Below are 20,575 nucleotides of genomic sequence, written 5' to 3' on the forward strand. Positions count from 1 at the left end.
CGGGTGGTGCTTGACCGCAAAAGAACTGCGGTCCATTGTGGGCGGCCACAAAAATTGCGGTCCATATGGTGTATCGATCCAGGCAGCAAGCAGCGGAAGTACAGGCCCACAACTGCGGAGCCAGCACCTCTCTCTCCTCTCTCTCTGCCCCAAAGCCAGATCCTCGGAGGTGGGAGACAAAAGAAGAAAAGTGAGTAAGGTGGTAAGGGCGCAAAAGTGCACGCAATACAAGGTAATGCACACTGGGGGCACATGGGAACCAGGTGAGACAGGTACGTTCCTACCGTATGCCCCCCCCCCACCAGGTAACCTACATTGCCCCTCCCTTACCCCTTACTGTATCCACAAAACACAACACTACCCATAAACATCTACTTTACACATCAACAACATCCCTACTGTCTTCCCCGTTCCTCCCATAAACCAAATTCGGCTTCTCTCCCTCCTAACCAATCAAATTTGCCATTTCCAACTCTCATCAAAATCTGCCATCTCCAACTCAACATCAAAATCTGCCATCACCAATTCATCATCAGTCCCTCCTAAGGAGGGAGAGATGGAATCACGCCAATGTCTCATCCACGTTGTGATGCGTCTCACAAATCCACACAGCAATTCTCCTTTCCTGCAACACCGAACAAAGGAACACACAGGTGTGGAGTCATCATCATCACCTCAGGTAAGTGGCTGCGTATGGTGCAACAGGTTCATCAATCCTAACTATTTCCTAAATGACTTTAACAACTTTACATTACCCGGGGTCTTTCTCCTGCCAAACCATTGGCCCTCATTACTCTATGTGGTTCGAAGAACCAAAATCCCATTGACCATCTGTGGTGCACACCATCAATTTGGGTCTCACTCCCCGATTCAACACTCGGTGCCCCCGCACAATTTTGGTGGCTGGGTCGTGTGACGCTCCCAGCTGGTCCGCCCACCTGCACACCTCCACCACTGTTGTTGCCTACCGAGCTCACCTGCTCCTCACCCTAACCTAACTAACTGGGGAAGGCCCTCTCGCACTCTCACCCCCTCAGTGCCCTCTCTGGCACGGGCTGCCTGATCCACACCCGGGATCCTCAGGCACCCACTGACACTAACGGCTCCCAGAGCCCACCTGCGGCCTCACCTGGCCGACATGTAACAGTGGCGGAGTGCCCAACCATTCACACTCATACTAACAGGCCACACGACCAGCCAATTTCACCAAACCAATGCACCCATCCACAATACCATTCTGCAACCGCACCACAAATGCCAATATCCAACCACAATTTACCTATACCTTCTAACTATTCTTTAAGCTACCCTCCCCGGGTACTCGTGAAAAGGGGTCCACTCTTCCCCCATCCACACCTTCGCACCATGCACACCACTCCGTACCACTTACTCCAACTCTCTCCACACCACTCATTCTCTGCTCCATATATTCCACACACCTGTACTTGCACACCTGTGCTCTCATACTTGGTGCTGCCTGCACCCTTCTCTCCCCCAAGCGCATTCGCGCTGATCCACAACACTCACTACTCATACACTGCTCCACACACCTGTCCAGTTCTCACACCTGTGCAATCACACCTGTTCAATCCTCAAACACACGTCATCATCTCATCTAACTACTCCCCTCTGAAACTTGCGCTTCCCAGTCGTCCCTTTAAACTATTGCGCTCCCTCGTCATTATCATCCACTCTAATCTACCTGCGTCCCCTCTACAGGTATCCTTGTCACTAACTAACCTTAACGTTACCTAATGTCATTCTCTAGATCCCTAACAATATAACCTAACCCACCCGGGCTAGTTTTCACTGCCATACACCCCATAATCTATAGCGCATTTGCCCCACATTTTTGTGAGGGATGACAGAGTTGCCATCCCACCACATCGGGCATCTCCCACTACCAATTTTGCACATCAAATTTCAACAAATCAAAAATTTGCCAATCACTACTGCCAATCCTTTGCCAATCATCAAATTTTGTTTTTCTAATTTCGGAGCCAAAACACTATCCTCGTCATTACAGTCTACTTACTAATGCCTCTCGGTGCGCCAATTCACTTCTAAAGCTCGGCTTCGTACAGCCGAGCAATGAATGCGGGTTGTTTGGTGCCAGCGGCTGGATACGTCCCGCATTCGGTGCAGGGAAGGAGGTTTACCCGGGCCGAGGTCCCACACACCATCTCGGCACGGAGCCATCCCATGGCCCGATCTCGACCTGCCGGAATGCCTCAACAAAAAGTGGTCGCCATGACGACCCTTCCTATCAGGCTGCCCGCTCTGCCTAGTGGAGCACGGACGCGGCCGTTCCAAGCGAGGCCCAGCGTGGATCGCGTACGGCGGTGCTTTCGAACCCGCCATGGCTCGGATCCCCGCTGGTTCTCGCGGCACGCGAAGCCCGGCACGCACCGAGGGCCCGATTCGGCTAACTGTCGTTCTAACCGCAAACCCGGTTACCGTCGATGCCTCACCTGCATGCTTACACGCATACGCTACCCCTTTCTTGCTCATACCTCCAGCTGTTCCCATGCTCCTCGTCCTTGCACCTTCTCTTCCACACCCAGGTACACTCATTCCACTCACAGACTTGGTCACACACCTGACCACCGAACACCTTGGCACACATTCGTCGCTCGCACACCTCACCAACACACCTCTTCACGCCCCCTCCTCGGTCACCTCATCTGTGACGATCACAGGTGTGCTCTCACTCGCACACCCAACCACGTGCCTCACTACCAATTCCAGCGTGCATTCCCACACACGCTCTACCATTCCAGGTGTGCTTCCTTTCTCACCTGTCACAACCAACTCACGCTCCGTGTCACTCTTACTACTCTCACCTCCACTCTTGACAGCGCACTCACCCTTACTCTCGACAGCGCACTCTTTCCTCATGCACCCGTCCGTTACACACCTTTCTCGTGCACACTCTCCCGTTACACCCTCTGTAACACTCACCACAGGTATACACTCTTCCTTACTTTTGACAGCGCACTCTTTCCCCATGCACCCCAGAGTCGGACTTTCTCGCACACCTCCTTTTTTGCACACCAGACCTGTCGCACACTTCACCAACGGCCTCTCACGAACACCCGGGTCCATCTCGACCCCCAAGCTCATTAAATCACCTGGCGCATCATATGCACGACCATATTGGTCACCACTTACACCGGGTCCTCTTTCTCTTCGCTTCTCCTCCATCACCTGCGAATCCCTCATCCGGTTAATGAGCACGTCATCACGATCCGAACACAGACTTTGGACCAATTATTTTACTTCCTCTTTGATCTCTTTCTTATCCCCTCTCCGTCGCTTCTTAATTTCGCTTACCCCTTCTTCCACTTCTTCTAATTTCTGCTTCACCTCTTTTATTTCCCGGTGCGTCTCCTCAAGCTCGTCCTCTAAGGCCCCCTTGACCGTTTCTATGTGCGTCCTCACCTGCCGGTCCTTCGTCTCCATTACCTCTGTCACCTCGTCCAACCTCGTTGTCAGTCCCTCACGTACCATCTGACATTGCCTCTGTGTCGCTATCAAGTCATTTTTTAGGTCGTTTTGTGTCGCTTTTAACCCTCCTATTTCCGCTGTGTTCTTCTTTACCTGGTCCCACAACTCCTTTTGTCCCACTGTCAGTTGTTCTACTCCCAGCGTCAACTCCTCTATACCACCTTGCAATTTTACAGTCCCCTTTCTCACCTCCTTCTCCATGCGCTCCTTACAGTGCCTCACCTCCTCGCGCACTCCTCCAACCTCCTCACTCACACCTCTTCTGATCTCTTCTCCCATCACTTGCATCTCCTGCCCAGATGCCACCCTCATCTGCTCCATTTCCTCCCTGTGAGCATCCAATTTAGTTTCTACCCCCATTCTGACCCCCTCTATCTGCTGCCCCATTTGTTTAACTTCCCTTTCCGCTTGGTCCCTCATGTCCCTCAATTTGCCTTCCATACTAGTTTCTAACCCCTCTAACCCCTTTTTCATCCCTTCCATTTGATTCTCTTGAGCGGCCATTCTGTTTTCTACCCCCGTTAACCCATGTTTCACCCCTTCTATCCCATTGTCTAACCCCTCAAATTTCTTGTCTAATCCCTCAAATTTCTTGTCTAATCCCTCAAATTTCTTGTCTAATCCCTCACCAGTACCCCTCGCTTCGTCCCTCATTACCCCCATTTGGCCCTCCAATCGCTCACCCAGTCGCTCAATTTGGCTCCCCATACTCATCTGTACAGCTGCCTGTAGCTGCGCAATGAGGGCCTGCATGTCAATCCCTCCCACTTGTGCAGCGGGCGCGGCCGCCGTAGCCATCTGCGAGGCGCCATTTTGCGCGCCCGTAACCTCGTGCACGAGGACGCCATTTTGCGAACCTGCCGCCCTCACTGCTTCGCTCTCCTCATGTCCCTCAATTTGGTCCTGGATCGACCCTGCCTCACTCTCCTCTACCGGAACCCAGCCGTCTTGATCTCCCATAGCGCGACTTTCAAAATTCGGGTTTTTTGTAAAACAAAATCAAATTTCGGTGTCTTTATAATTTTGACCAAATTTTTTCCTAGATGTTTTAAAAAAAATTTGGTTCGGGCCTCGAATCTCACTCCTCGACACCAATTGTTACGGACGCGGTTTAGATGTTATTTTGACCGATCGGTTGGTATGACCGCGACCGAACAGTTATTCCCCGACTAGACCCCGATTCCACCCAGACGTTGACCAAATCGCGCTATGCTAAATCAATGATGGAAAGGACACAACGACTGGGATAGATGAAATGACGCAAGGGGTACAGTTCTCAAGACCTCCGGAGGATGGTATAATTACAGTGGTGGAGAAAAGGGGGTAGATTACACGGCAGAGTGAGGTAAAAGACACAGAAGAGATGGGCACTTAAATACCGTCTTATCTTAACCCAGACAGACCACAGCCAAACGGAGCAAGGCTGACTTACACAGGGATTGATGGCAGGGAGGGACAGGTAGTTCGATGGCACACGGTGCACCTTGGCTCGGGGACAGGATAAAGCACGGTCCAGTCCATAGATGCGGGGAGGCCTCACAGCGCTCGGAGGGTACGTCTTGCTTGCTCCAAGCTCAGCGCGCATCTGACGTCACCTCCCTCTTCCTGCGCATGCTCAGCGGGGAGTGACACGCCCTCGGCTGGTTGGCTCCGCCCCCTGGGGCCGGTCCGCCGCTTCCATTGGGTGCGGGGGTTACCGGGCTCCGCCCTTGACGAGGAGCTGACAGGGAGCCCCTATTTGGTAACCCCGTCGAGCACATGTTCGATGGCGGCTCGTTGGGAAGGCCTCATGCCCTCCCAACACCCCCTACCAACCAAGCCGGAGTGAGGACGCGCACTCCCTGTGCACACCGCTGCCGTTGCTGTTGTTGTTGTTGTTGTTGTTGCTGAACCGTGAGGAAGAGCTGCGGGGAGGTATTGGGAGGTCCTAAACTTCCTAACGGTGCCATACAATCACATTCTGGTGCAACAAAGGGTCAGAATTAATGGAAACGAGTCCTTAACTGACATAGACTAAGAATAACTAGCAAGATGTCCTATAGTTGTCTTACATGAGATGCGGTGAACCTGGGCACGACATTTAATGGGGGAAATAGGGGGAGGTCGGGTCTACAGAGTGTTGTTTACAGAAAATGGGACTAGGGAATGGGGGATTGGGGATAGTTGGGAAGTATTGAGGAAATAGGTGAATATTTACAAGCGGATATGGATGGATGCAAATCCCATATCCGCAACAATATATATATATATATATATATATATATATATATATATATATATATATATATATATATATATATATATATATAAACAGAAATCGGGCGATACTTTTGACTCACACTGTATATATACAATGTGGCCCAGAAGTAATAGGGCAGTTGCCAGAAGTTTCCCAGAAGTAATAAGGCAGTCAGAGAATCCACATTTAAGCAGAAAAATTTCATTAGCAGATCATAATATATGTATGCAATGTATGTGCAGAACATAATATTTAGACACACAACAAAACAGAGGCTGTCACAAAAATTGTTCAAACTGCTGCCCATTCTCATTGATGCATTTATCAACTCTTTTCACCACAGAGTAGCATACCTTCCTACATAAATCCACAGTCATTTGTGGACAAGTATTGCCGTGAAAATCAACCACAGACATGACTTGTCCCTTGGGTAGGTTTAATATCATTTCGATCTGTGGTAACATCCTGTAAAAATACATTCATGCAATAGACATCAGAATCGGAGTATTATAAGGGCAATGTCTGATATCAATAGGCAAAGCAAAACAAAATATGTGCAGCATATAGGGGCGTATATACCATTCAAACTACAGGACTATATGTCACAGTAAGTGTCGCTGGAGTGTCTTTGCGCCGCGGATGTCCCGGGTCTTATAGACGCCCCTTTAGTGGGATAAGCGAGCACTCCTGGGTTCACCTTCAGTAAAATTCCACAACATTCTCCCCGCCGTTAAAACTATACTGCCGCTAGGCAGGTCGCAAGCAAGCGTCAGCAATAATCGAATGGGGTACATCAATCCACGTCAGTCGGTCCACCTGTAGTGGTCGGGGCAGCGAACTACCCTGCCAGTTCGGGTGCGGAGACTACCGGGTACGGCGTCCCCAAGCTCGGAGTCCCCCACGTCGGAATAGCCACCGGAGGTGGGTGTCGGAGGGGGCACCCCAGAGCCATCAGGCAAGGGAGTAGGCGACGACGGAAGTGACGGCAGTAGTTCCATAGAGGACGTTTCGGTAGAGTCCATAGACTCGTAGATCGGTTCGTCGATATCCCTGTCGTCGACCCCACAAGGGGCGAGATGACGTACTGAGACAGTAGACTCGCGTCCGTCAGCCGTTAGCACACGGGCATGTTCGGGATTAGCCTGGAGTACACGCACCTTATCAACGAGGGGGTCGTACTTGCTAGCGCGAACCGCTCGTTTGAGATAGGCCAGCCCCGGCTCAGCGAGCCAGCTGGGTAAAGATTGGATACTACCCGAGCTTCTAGGGTGGTGGAACAGTCTTTCATGAGGAGTCTGGTTGGTGGCGGTACATAGGAGAGCCCGGATCGAGTTTAGAGCCGCAGGTAGCGACCACACCCATTATTCGAGGCCCCAGCCGAGGGTCCTGAGGCTTAGCATGACGGCCCTCCATATAATCCCGTTAAAGCGTTCGATCTGCCCATTCGCCTGGGGCTGGTACGGGGTGGTGTAGCTCGAAGCAGCATTATTCTGGAGCAAGTAGCCCCTCACCTCCTGAGACAGGAACACCACAACCTGATCGGTATGCACGTAGGCCGGATACCCAAACATAGAAAACAAATTCTGTAGGCACCGTATAACCGTGGCAGCCGACATATCCCCGCACGTATAAGCAAAGGGGAATAGCGAATACTCATCAACGACAGTGAGCAGATAACGAGAGTTACTCGACACCGGCAGCGGCCCCTTGAAGTCCATTGCCAAACGCTCCCACGGTCTAGTAGCCATAACCAGCGTCCCCATAGGAGGGTTGTAAAAACGCGGTTTGGGCTCCGCGCAGATAGTGCAATCACGGCAGATCCGGCGGATGTCCTCAATCGAGTACGGCAGATTCCCCTCGCGCACAAAATGCGCGAAACGCGCTACCCCGGGATGACACATAGTGCCGTGCAAAGCGCGCAGCCCCTCCAAAGTGACAACCCCCGCGCAAGTGGTCGGCCTCGATAAGGTGTCGGCGACCAGGTTATCCTTCCCCGGGCGGTATTTGATGGTGTAGCAGAAGTCGGCGAGTTCGATACACCAGCGAGTGATTTTCTCATTCTTAATGCGTTGAGCATGTAAGGTGTCGTACATGAATGCAATGCTTTGTTGGTCCGTGACGATTTGGAAACACCGCCCGAGCAGGTACGGCCGCCATCGCCGAATCGATTCGATGATCGCGTATGCTTCCTTTTCAACAGACGAATGCCTCCACTCAGCGGAGGTGAGAGTCCGCGAAAAGAAAGCCACAGGGCGTCCCCCTTGGGAGAGAGTCGCCGCTATCGCATGATCCGAGGCATCACTTTCCAAGACGAAAGATGCACTCTCGTCAATTGTCGCTACAGCGGCGCCAGCGATGTCGGCTTTAAGACCCTCGAAGGCCGCCAAGGCGGCCGGGCCCATGGGGAACGTGTCGCAGGCCACGAGGGGGCGGAGCTTCACGGAGAAATTTTGCACCCACTTCGAATAGTGGGCGAACAGCCCAAGAGCGCGTTTCAGCGAAGCCCGATCGCTAGGCGGAGCCATATCGAGCAAAGGTCGCAGACGTTATCCGGAGAGACAGAGCCATGGGTCACGGTGTACCCCAGAAGATCTATCGTGCGTTGAGAGTAACGACACTTAGCCTCATTCATGGCTAGGCGATATTTATGCGCGATCTCGAGGAAGCGTTTCAGATTAGTGTCGTGATGCCCCTGGTCATACCCACAAACCGTAAGATTGTCCAGATAGACAAAGACATCGGTCAAGTTCTCCTTCATAACGAGGTCATCCATAGCTCTCTGAAAACAAGTGACCCCGTTAGTTACCCCAAAGGGGAGTCGAGTGAACTGGTACAACCGTTGACCCGATTCAAAGGCCGTATAAACGCGATCAGCCCTAGAGATGGGGACCTGGTGATACGCACTACGCAGATTGAGAGTGCTGTAAACGGAGTACAGGGCCACCTGGCGTACCAGTGCATCCATCCCCGGTGAGGGGTAGGCATCCAGCTGTGTAAAACGATTAATCGTCTGTGAGTAGTCGATTACCATGCGCCGGCGATGGGCCTCACTTCGCACTACTAAGACTTGGGCCCGCCACGGCGACCGGCTGGGTTCTATAATACCATCCTTTAAGAGCTGGGCCGTTTCTTCCGCAATGAAATGCGCATCTGCGCGAGAGTAGCGGCGCAATTTTACGGCTACAGGGGTACAATCAGTGGTCAGGTTGGGGAACAGCGAGAGAGGCTCCATGTCCATCTGAGCGAGGGCGCACACAGCAAGCGTGTCCGGCCCACCGAAGTCCATTTCCAAACGTCCATGTCGCTTAAGGAAATCGTGTCCTAACAGAACGTCAGCACATAACGCAGGTAATACCATGAGATACACGTCGGGGAACGTGCGTCCCTTTATCACAAGTTTCAATCGACATGCCCCTTTTGTGCTCAGCCGAAGGCCTTGGGAGGCCATGAAGATCCGTCGTGTAGTCCCGAGAACCGGCCACCCATGTTGATGCACTAGTCGTTGATCGATAAAACTATCCGTAGACCCCGTGTCGATTAAGGCTTGTGACCAAATGCCCTCGACCTTGAGCGGAATGATGGCCTGCGCAAGGCCGGAAGACCCAGCAGGTATTGTGCCATCCGGGCGAGAAGATCGCGCCTCGCGAGTGGATCCCACTCCAGCTGCAGTTTTCCGGTCGTTCGGGCAGCCCGTGGAGGATTCCTGTGACAAGCGCATAGTTGGCCGCGCTGGAGCAGGAGCATGTAAATTGTAAAAGCCACTGTCAGAGGACGTTCCCACGCCGGCTGCAGTTTGCCGGTCGTTCGGGCAGCCCGTGGAGGATTCCCGTGACAAGCGCACAGTTGGCAGTTCTGGGGCAAGTGCGTGTAATTCGTAAGAGCCGCCGTCAGATGGCGCTCGCGTCACGCGTAGAGGATCACTGCCATCCACTGTTCCATGAGCTGGTGCGATAGCATGTAATTCGTAAAAGCCGCCGTCAGATGGCGCTCGAGTCCCGTGCAGCGTTCGCTGCGAATCCAGAGGAGTTGGCAAAGCAGTACTTCGTTGCTTGTTTGAGGTGGGGGTCCGGACGCCAGCCAAGGCCGATCGCGCCGCGGCCGGTCGTGGTCGCGCCGGTTGTTTAGGCTGCCCGATGTCCCCCATCAAGGTCGAGCATGCAGCCAGGGGCCCGCGAGGAGGGGAGACGCTCATCAAGGCCGGGAGGGGCGCTCGGCTCGGTGCGCAGTCCGTTGGCTCAGCGATAAGCCCATTCAAGGCCGCGCGGGTGCGCGTACCTCGCACGGACTTTTTGCAGACCTTCGCAAAATGACCCTTGGTGGAGCACAGATGGCATATCGCCTCCCGAGCCGGGCATTCTATTCGGGGTGCTGCGGATTCCCACAAAAATAACACTTCGCGTACCGTTCAGGCCGTGGCCGGGCAGCGGTAGCGGCAGTCAGGCCGGATGCCGAGTCCGCTTCAAGAGCACCCAGAGACTCGGCCGTGGTCGAGTCCTCCCCCATATCCTCGGCGGTAACCCTCTCCGGTCGCGTGGGTAGAGAAGTCCCCGCCACGACTCGTGAGTGATCATAAGCGGTAGATTGTTCATGGGCATCTGTAAAGACGTGAGCCAGCCGTAGTGCCTCCATAAATGTCAGATCCGGGGTCTCCAAAAGTCGGAGCCTCAAGGCTCCAGAGCTAATTCCAGAGACGAAAGAATCTCGGAGAAGGTCGTCCTGCACTTGCTCGTGGGTCCGTACCTCCTGCACGCAGTCCGCTAGAAGGTGTCGCAGCTCCTGCGCGTAGCGATCGATCAATTCCGATGGTTGTTGTCGCCGCTGAGAGAGCTGATGCCGGCCGTGCACGGCGCTCCGTTTCTTTAGGTATAGTCGCTTTAGCTCGGCCAGAGCGGTGGCGTACGTCTCAAAGCGAGCAATGCACCGGTAAACGCGGTGATGGACCTTCGAATGTAACACGGACAGCTTAGCCGCAGCGGTGGGCTCCGGTTCATGCGCGGCGAAGTAATTCTCCAGCGTTTTGAGCCAGTGGGTGAACTCCGACCCCGACTCCTCGGCTTGTGCGTCCGTATCGTGAGTCGGTACCGTGATCATCTTGGGTTCAGCCATTTCGTAGATTTAAATGATATTAAATGTCGTGAAAATCAACCACAGACACGACTTGTCCCTTGGGTAGGTTTAATATTATTTAGATCTGTGGTAACATCCTGTAAAAATACATTCATGCAATAGACATCAGAATCGGAGTATTATAAGGGCAATGTCCGATATCAATAGGCAAAGCAAAACAAAACAAGTGGAGCATATAGGGGCGTACATACCATTCAAACTACAGGACTATATGTCACAGTAAGTGTCGCTGGAGTGTCTTTGCGCCGCGGTTGTCCCGGGTCTTATAGACGCCCCTTTAGTGGGATAAGCGAGCACTCCTGGGTTCACCTTCAGTAAAATTCCACTACAAGTATCAACACTTTTCTGTGGAAGTTGCTCAATTGTCTGGGATTTCTGAGTGTAAACCACATTCTTTGGAGTGCCCCAGAGGAAAAAATCCAGTGGAGTAGGATCTGGTGATCGGGCAGGGTACTCAACTTGTCCACGGCGAGCAATCCACCACTGAGGGAAATGTTCATCCAACCAATTGCGCGCAACGACACTGTAATGGGCTGGTGCCCCATGATGCTGGAACCACATTTCGTCAATATTCGGCCAGTTAGCAACAGCTGTAAGAAATTCGTTGTTCAGCATGGCCACATAACTCTCACCTGTCAATGTTTGGTCAAAAAGGAACGAGCCCACGAGACCAGCAGCACAAATCCCAACCAAAACGGTAACACCTGGGGTGTTGACATCCTTTTCAATTTCAACGTGTGGATTTTCACTTGCCCAATAAACTTTGTTGTGCCGATTTGCATGGCCATTCTACTTAAAAGTTGCTTCATCACTCCAAAAGATTTTTTCAGGAGAGGTGTCATCCTCCACACATATTTGTCAATTTTTTTCAAAACCTCACTCACCGATCTGGATCGTCTTCAGTCATAGCATGGAGCAAATGAGAGTGATATGGTTTCAAGTTGAGCTCGTGAAGCATCCTCTGAATGGATGTTCTTGAAATGCCAATTTCTTGTTTAGCTCGCCTGGTAGACTTATTTGGACTTCGGCTAAAAACAGCTTCAACAACCTGTTTGTTTTATTTGGTGCAGATGGATCTTGGTCTCCCAGGTCTTACCAACACTTTAACTGAACCAGTGGTTTCATACCGCTTGAGAAGGTTGGCCACTGTGTCTCGTTTTATGAACCGGTGAAAGTGCTCTTCAAAAATGCGCACGTCTCACTCTAATTCTCCGTTTTGTAAAATGTCTTCACAATAAAGACATGCTGTTCCCCTTTGTAACGTTGGTAATTACGGTCCTCCATGGTTCAAATCTTCCTCTTTTGTGGATTCTGAAATCAAAATAATCATTGATGAATAACATCAAACAAATATCAATTAATAATCAAAATAATAATCATAAATTATGAAATAATAATGAAATTGTAGTGACTATTGTTCCGGCAACTGCCCTATTACTTCTTTCTGGGCAACTTCTGGCAGCTGCCCCATTACTTCTGGACCACCCTGTATACATATATATATATATATTTATCTATATATATATATATCTATATATATATATATATATATATATATATATATATATATTGTTACGGACACGACTTAGATGTTATGATGGGCCGAGCGGAATGGCCGCCGTGTTCGCACAGTTTACCCGATTACACTCGAACGTTGGCCGAATCGCGCTACGCTAGATCAATGAAGGAAAGGACACAACGGCTGGGATTAAGGCAACGACACAAGGGGTACAGTTCTCAAGACCTCCGGAGGAGGATATAATATTGGTTATGCAGAACGGTTAGATTACACGGCAAGAGGTAAAGCACAGCAAGATGGGCACTTAGACACAGTCTTATCTTAATTCCCGACAGACCACAGACAAACGGGACAAGACTGACTCACACAGGGATTGATGGCAAGGAAGGGCAGGCAGTCGATAGCTCAAGGTGCACCTTGGCTCGGGGGCAGAATCGACCCGGTCCGGTCCAGAGATGCGGGTAGGTATCGTCGCGCTGGAGGTGGCGTCCGTTTTTCTCCAAGCTGAGGCACATCTGACGTCACCTCCCTCTTCCTGCGCATGTCCAGCGGGGAGTGACACGCCCTCGGCTCGTTAGCTCCGCCCCAGATGGAATCGGTCCGCCGCCTCCATTGGGTGCGGGGGGGTTACCGGGCTCCGCCCTTGACGAGGAGCTGACAGCGAGCCCCTGCGTGGTAACCCCGTCGGAGCACATGTTCAATGGCGGCTAACCAAGCCGGAGTGAGGACGCGCACTCGCCGCGCTGCCGCCGCGCTGCCGCCGCTGTTGTTGTTGTTGGTGTTGTTGTTCCATGAGGAAGAGATGCGGGGAGGTATTGGGAGGTCCTAAACTTACTAATGGTGCCATACAATCACATTCTGGTGCAACGAAGAGTCAGAATTAATGGAAACGAGTCCTTAACTGACATAGACTAAGAATAACTAGCAAGATGTCCTATAGTTGTCTACGTGAGATGCGGTGAACCTGGGCACGACATTTAATGGGGGAAAAAGGGGAAGGTCGGGTCTACAGAGTGTTGTTTACAGAAAATGGGACTAGGGAATGGGGGATTTGGGATAGTTGGGAAGTATTGGGGAAATAGGGGAATATTTACAAGCGGATATGGATGGAGGCCAAATCCCATATCCGCAACATTGCACCCTTCTCTACCTCGGGGCGTCCCGACCCGATAAATTTTTACCTACGTTAGTGTGGCACTCAGATGTAGTTCCCTCTACTATTAACTCAACCCTGAGTGCGACAGTTTTACAGATGTTCACAAATGAGTAAATATGTTCCCCTGCGACGTTGCACCCTTCTCCTCACAGAAACACACCCACAGGATAACCGAATCGCGGAAAGAATCCTCAAACTAAACATACAGCCGGTAGGGAGCATCATTCATACAAGACTACACTGATATTTACACTACGATCCAGGACCTGTTCTTTGAGGAACACATGCAGATGTTATGCATAGAGAGAGCATGCATGCCAGCATCGATACACCAACCCACGAGTGCTCTGTGGCCTTACGGCCTTTAATAATGTGCAGAGCACCCCATCCAAGCACCAAAAGCACCACCCCCATAACACAGTCAGCACCATCCGGTGCACCAATAAAGTGTTCAATAATCACCGGTGGTGTCGCAGCCGGCCGATGTTCTGCCGCTGGTCTTGCCTTGGAGCTCACTTGGTGTTCTGGCTTCCTTCAAAAATAAAGAAAGGCGCCAACCACGTCCATTTCTAAATTGTGGCCATCAGGGGGGCCAACTAAAAGTGGTTCACCTGTCTGGCATAGGTGCCACGTTGACCCATAGATCCATCAACGGGTGGTGCTTGCCCGCAAAAGAACTGCGGTCCATGGTGGGCGGCCATAAAAATTGCGGTCCATATGGTGTATCGATCCAGGCAGCAAGCAGCGAAAGTACAGGCCCACAACTGCGGAGCCAGCACCTCTCTCTCCTCTCTCTCTGCCCCAAAGCCAGATCCTCGGAGGTGGGAGACAAAAGAAGCAGACAAGTGAGTAAGGTGGTAAGGGCGCAAAAGTGCATGCAATATAAGGTAATGCACACTGGGGGCCCATGGGAACCAGGTGAGACAGGTACGTTCCTACCGTACGCCCCCCCCCCCAACCAGGTAACCTACATTGCCCCTCCCTTACCCCTTACTGTATCCACAAAACACAACACTACCCATAAACATCTACTTTACAAATCAACAAACGTCCCTACTGTCTTCCCCGTTCCTCCCATAAACCAAATCCGTCTTCTCTCCCTCCTAACCAATCAAATTTGCCATTTCCAACTCTCATCAAAATTTGCCATCTCCAACTCAACATCAAAATTTGCCATCACCAATTCATCATCAGTCCCTCCTAAGGAGGGAGAGATGGAATCACCCCAATGTCTCATCCACGTCGTGATGCGTCTCACCAATCCACACAGCAATTCTCATTTCCTGCACACAGAACAAAGAAAACACAGGTGTGGAGTCATCATCATCACCACAGGTAAGTGGCTGCGTATGGTGCGACAGGTTCATCAATCCTAACTATTTCCTAAATGACTTTAACAACTTTACATTACCCGGGGTCTTTCCCTGCCAATCCATTAGCCAACTTACACTATGGGTTCTAAAAACCAATTCCCATTGACCAAACTGTGGTGCTTCTCAATTTGGGGTCTCACTCCCCCGATTCATCTCCCGGTGCCTCGCACAATTTCTGGGCTGCGACGTGTAGCTCTCCCAGCAGGTCTACCCACCTGCACACCTCCACCACTGCAGTTGCCTCCGAGCTTACCTGCTCCTTACCCTAACCTAACTACCTGGGGAAGGCCCTCTGGCGCTCTCCCCACTCGGTGCCCTCTCTGGCACTGGGCTACCCGGGTCCGTCCTCCGGATCCTCGGGCCCCACTGACACTAACGGCTCCCAGAGCCCACCTGCGGCCTCACCTGGCCGACATCCTCACAGTGGTGGAGTGCCCAACCAACTACACACACTAACAGGCTACACGCCCAGCCATTTCCACAACACTAATGCACCCATCCACAATACCATTCTGCAACCGCACCACAAATGCCAATATCCAACCACAATTTACCTATACCCTCTACCTAACACTTACACTACCCGCCCCGGGTACTCGTGAAAGGGGTCCACTCTTCCCCCATCCACACCTTCGCACCATGCACACCACTCCGTACCACTTACCCCAACTCTCTCCACACCACTCATTCCAATACTCCATGTATTCCACACACCTGCACTTGCACACCTGTGCTCTCACACCTGGTGCCACCTGCACCCTTCTCTCCCCAAGCGCTTTCGCGCTGATCCACAACACTCACTACTCATACACTGCTCCACACTGCTCCACACACCTGTTCAGTTCTCACACAGCATCATCTCATCTAACTACTCCCCTCTGAAACTTGCGCTCCCCAGTCGTCCCTTTAAACTATTGCGCTCCCTCGTCATTATCATCCACACTGAACTACCTGCGTCCCCACTACAGGTATCAGTCACTATCTAACCTTAACGTTACCTAATGTCATCTCTAGATCCCTAACAATATAACCTAACCCACCGGGCTAGTTTTCACTGCCATACACCCCATAAACTATAGCGCATTTGCCCCACCCATGGGAAGGGTGGCAGGGATGCCACCCTTACCCACCGGGCCCATCGCTCATCAATCCCCCAGTCCTCTGGCACTAATAAGCCCCCCTTATTCAGAGGTACTGGGTCCCGCCTCGGCATCTAAAGCCGAGGCAATCCACGGGGGCGCCTGCTCGCTGGTGTAAGGCCTTATCCGGTCGGCGTGGACGATCCGAGGGAGGGCTCGTGGCCCCATTTTGATCTTTACTACCACGTCACAGACTTGCGACAGGACGACCCCCGGGCCTTGCCAGGGAGAGGTGAGTTTCGGGCACCTACCCTTCCTCCTCCGGGGATTGAAGAACCAAATCTTCATCCCCGGAGTGTACTGACTCCCCTGGCTCCGGTGGTCGTACCTGCGCTTCATCTTTTCCCCCGCCAGATGGAGTTAGCGGCGGGCGAAGGCATGGACTAGCTCCATGCCTTCCTCTAGGTGACGTGCGTACCCCTCCCTTGGCGGGTTAACCACTGTGTCTGGCACGGGACCGCATAGCAAGTCGGCGGGAGCCCGTAACTCCCGCCCATACATAAGCAACGCTGGACTGCATGCGGTGGCCCCGTGCTGGCTGGTTCGGTAGGCCATGAGCAAATAAGGGAGATGTTCATCCCAGTCATCCTGACGGGTGGCGGTGAACAGTGCCAGTTGTTGGATTAAAGTTCGGTTGAATCTTTCCACCATCCCGTCAGATTGAGGTCTTAAAGGCGTTGTTCTGGTTTTCCGAATTGACAGGAGACTGCACACATCTTTTAGCAATTTGCTCTCAAAATTTCGTCCCTGGTCGGTGTGCAACTCCTGTGGAATCCCATGCCGGCACACAAATCCTTCCACGAAGGCCTGCGCTACCACCCCTGCTTCTTGGTTGGGGAGGGCGTAGGCCTCCGGCCACTTGGTGAAGTAGTCCATCACAACGAGGATGTACTTATTACCTAGGCGGGTGCGGGGTAGTGGGCCTAGGATATCCATGGCCACCCGCTCTAGGGGGGCCCCCACCTGGTGTAATTGAAGGGGGGCCCTCATCCTCCGTGCTGGTCCCTTTTTGGCAGTACAGGCGTCGCATCTCCGACACCAGTCCTGTATGTCGCGCCCCATATTCACCCAATAAAACCTCCGGCGTACCTGCGATGTCGTCTTTGTCCTGCCCAAATGGCCGCCGGGGCGGGTACCATGCACCTGTTGCATTATATCGGTCTTAAATTTATTTGGGACTACCACCAGCCAGGAAGTTTTATCAGAGGGAACCTCCACCCACTTGCGATACAAGATGTTATCCTTCAATTCCAGGGTTTTCCACTGAGCCCAATACGCCTTGGTCTGTGCCCCGAGGGGGGTGACCTCTTCCCCATTAGGTCTTTGCCCCAATCTCACCCATTCATGCACCGGCCCCAGTACGGGGTCCTCCAAGCCAAAGTTCCGAATTCCTCATCTGCGGTTAGTGGCAAAATTGGCCCTCTCACCCGGGTTGCCCGGACAACGAGGGTCGGGTCCGAATCGCCCAATTGTTCCCTCTCCTCGTGTCTCGCACAAAATTTGCAGTTTCCCCCCAGACAAGGACGCCGAGAGAGTGCGTCCGCATTACCATGGGCCTTCCCGGCCCTATGGGCCACATCAAAATCGTACTGCTGCAACTTTTCCAACCACCTTGCAATTTGGCCCTCTGGTTCCTTGAACCGAAGGAGCCATTGCAAGGAGGAATGGTCAGTTCTAACCAAAAATTTCCGCCCGTACAAGTACGGGTGGAAATGGTTCATGGCAGCCAGCATAGCCAATAACTCTTTGCGAGTGACGCAATAATTTTGCTCGGGCCTACTTAAGGCCCGAATATAGTAACCAATCACTCTCTCCACGCCCTCCTGTGTCTGAGACAAAACTGCGCCCAATCCTTCCTGGCTCGCATCCGTGTCCAGGGTAAATGCCCCGTTGCTAGTGGGGTAAGCTAGAAGGGGTGCGGATGTTAGACACCCCTTCAATTTTTGGAAGGCCTCGTGGCACTCCCGCGTCCAATTAAATCACGTCCCCTTCTCCGTAAGCCGGTAGAGGGGACGGGCCAACTCCGCAAATTTCGCCACAAAGCACCGGTAGTAGGAGCAGAGTCCCAAAAATCCCCGCACCTCTTTGATGGTACGTGGTGCGGGCCACTCCTCCTCCGCTTTAATTTTGTCTGGGTCCGTTTTTACCCCCTCGCAACCGATGACGTGGCCTAAATAGGCCACCTCCTTGGCAAACAAGGTGCACTTACTCGGGTTCAGCTTCAACCCTGCCTGTCTGAGGCACCCGAACACCTGGTCCAAATTAGCTACTGCCTGGGGGAACGTTTTGGCATGTACTAGGACGTCATCCAGGTATACCAGGCATGATTGCCATGGCATGCCGCCTAGTACATGTTCCATCAATCTTTCAAAGGTGGCGGGGGCGTTACACAAACCAAACGGCATCACAGTAAACTGATACAGTCCCTTACCTGTGGAGAATGCCGTTTTCTCCTTCCCTGCCCTATCCATCTCCACCTGCCAATACCCACTCTTGAGGTCCAAAGTTGAGAACCAATTTGAGCCCGCAACGGCATCGAGGGTGTCATCAATCCTTGGCAGGGGATATGAGTCCTTGAGTGTCACGTTGTTTAGCTGGCGATAGTCCACGCAGAACCGCGTGGTCCCATCCTTCTTTTTGACCAGCACAACAGGTGACATCCAAGGACTTCCCGAGGGCTCGATCACGCCTGCATCGAGCATTTTTTCAACCTGCTCGTCAGCTTCCGCCCTCTTGCTCCAAGGGAGCCGTCGGGCGGCCTGACGAATAGGCCGGGCCTCACCGGTGTGGATCTGATGTTTCACCAGGCCCGTACGTCCAATATCCTCGGTGGACAGGGAGAAGAGGTCCAAATGGGACCCAACCAGTTTGTGTAAGGCCTCCCTCTGGGTACCTCCCAACTCTACGCTACTACGATTTACCAGCTCGCAAATGGGATCGGGCCAATTCCTACTTCTTATTGAAGGCTCCCCCCGGGGCCGGCTCGGCTGGACGTTCTCGCCCCTCACTGTCGCGACTTCCTCAACTGGGGTGCAGCCAGCTACCCTCGTGCCCCTTACAGTGCGTGGTTCTGTACTTATATTTATTACTCGGACGGCCACTACCGGTCCGTCCGTTTTTACAAGGGTGCGGCCCACGATTAAACCCGGTATGGACTGCGCTGCCACCGGTTCGACCAGGCCGCAGGACTCCTGCCATGTTGGGTGAGCTGCCCACCGGGCCGGCACTATCGCCTCGGCCCTTGGGGGAATGGTCACGGCCTCGGAAGCCTCCAGCTCCGCTCTCTCGGCCGTGCTCACTCCCCCTAACGGCAGCTCTTCTACTCCCACCTGCAGGATCCCCTGGCACAAGTCAATTTTACAACCGCTGGCAGTCAACAAATCCAACCCTATTAAACATGGGTCGCACACCTCCGCCACCCAAACATCTATCTCCCTCCTTACCGACCCTAACTTGAGGGTCACAGAACCACGCCCTATGATCGGGGCCGTTACCCCGGTAGCGAGTTGCAAACTATAATTTTGCAGGCGCTGGATCTTATCCCAGCCACCTGCGCTCGAATCAAGGACCACAGGGCTGATGATCGTGGCGCTAGCTCCTGTGTCCACTACGGCGTCTACCCCCACGCCGGCAATTTTGCATCTGATTGTCAGGCTACCGGTTCCAATCTGGCCACAATAAATGACCTGTCGCATCAATGAGGGCTCTCCTCCATCCTCTTCTGCCGAACACCGCCCTACGTGCCCGACACCTTCTAGTTTCCCGGGGTCTGGCGGGGGGGGGGTGGGGGTGTCTGGGGTCGGCTAATCCGCTCCCCCCTGGGCGGAGTTGAGGACCTCAACCGCCCGGGATCATCCCGGCGCGTGGCTCGACAGTGCCGCGCCAGGTGACCCAGACGGTTGCAAGTATAGCACCTCACCTGATAAGGTGCTTGTCTCCGGAATTCCAAATTTCCCCCCCTGTAGGTCCGAATTGGATTACCCGCTCGTGGTCCACCGCGGGCCACCTCCGGGGCCGCCTGCCAAGGTCCAGGTCCCGCCAGGCGCTGGTCCACCAGCCTCCGGACCATGCCCGCCAGGTCAGGACTCACGTCGGGGGCGGGCCCCCTAAGGGGTCCGCCCTCCATCGGAGGTCCCACCTGGCGGACCGCCATTGCGTGACAGTCGCTCCCCCGGGCCAGGGGCCTCGCTGCTTCCCAACGGGCCGCAGCGTCAGCCGCCTGGCTCAGAGTCTGCGGGCGCCACATGGCGAGCTGTTGCCGGAGCTCAATATCCGGGAGGGCCTGGATAAAATGGTCCAGCGCCAGGCTTTCCCGGGAATCCGCTGCCATGCTAGCATGTGCGATCCCCACTGCGCGGCGAATGTCGTGGGCAAGTTCCCCGATGGCTTCCTGGGGCTTGCGTTTTCGCAGCGCGAGCTGAGCTTTAACAAGCTCGCTCTGCTGTTCAATGCCGAATCGATTAATTAGGGCGTCGCGGAGGGCTGGCAGGGTGAGAGCACCCGCTGGTAATGCCG

Source organism: Myxine glutinosa, chromosome 3, assembly GCF_964187855.1.
Source record: "Myxine glutinosa chromosome 3, kmMyxGlut1.1, whole genome shotgun sequence".
NCBI classification, from domain to species: Eukaryota; Metazoa; Chordata; class Myxini; order Myxiniformes; family Myxinidae; genus Myxine; species Myxine glutinosa.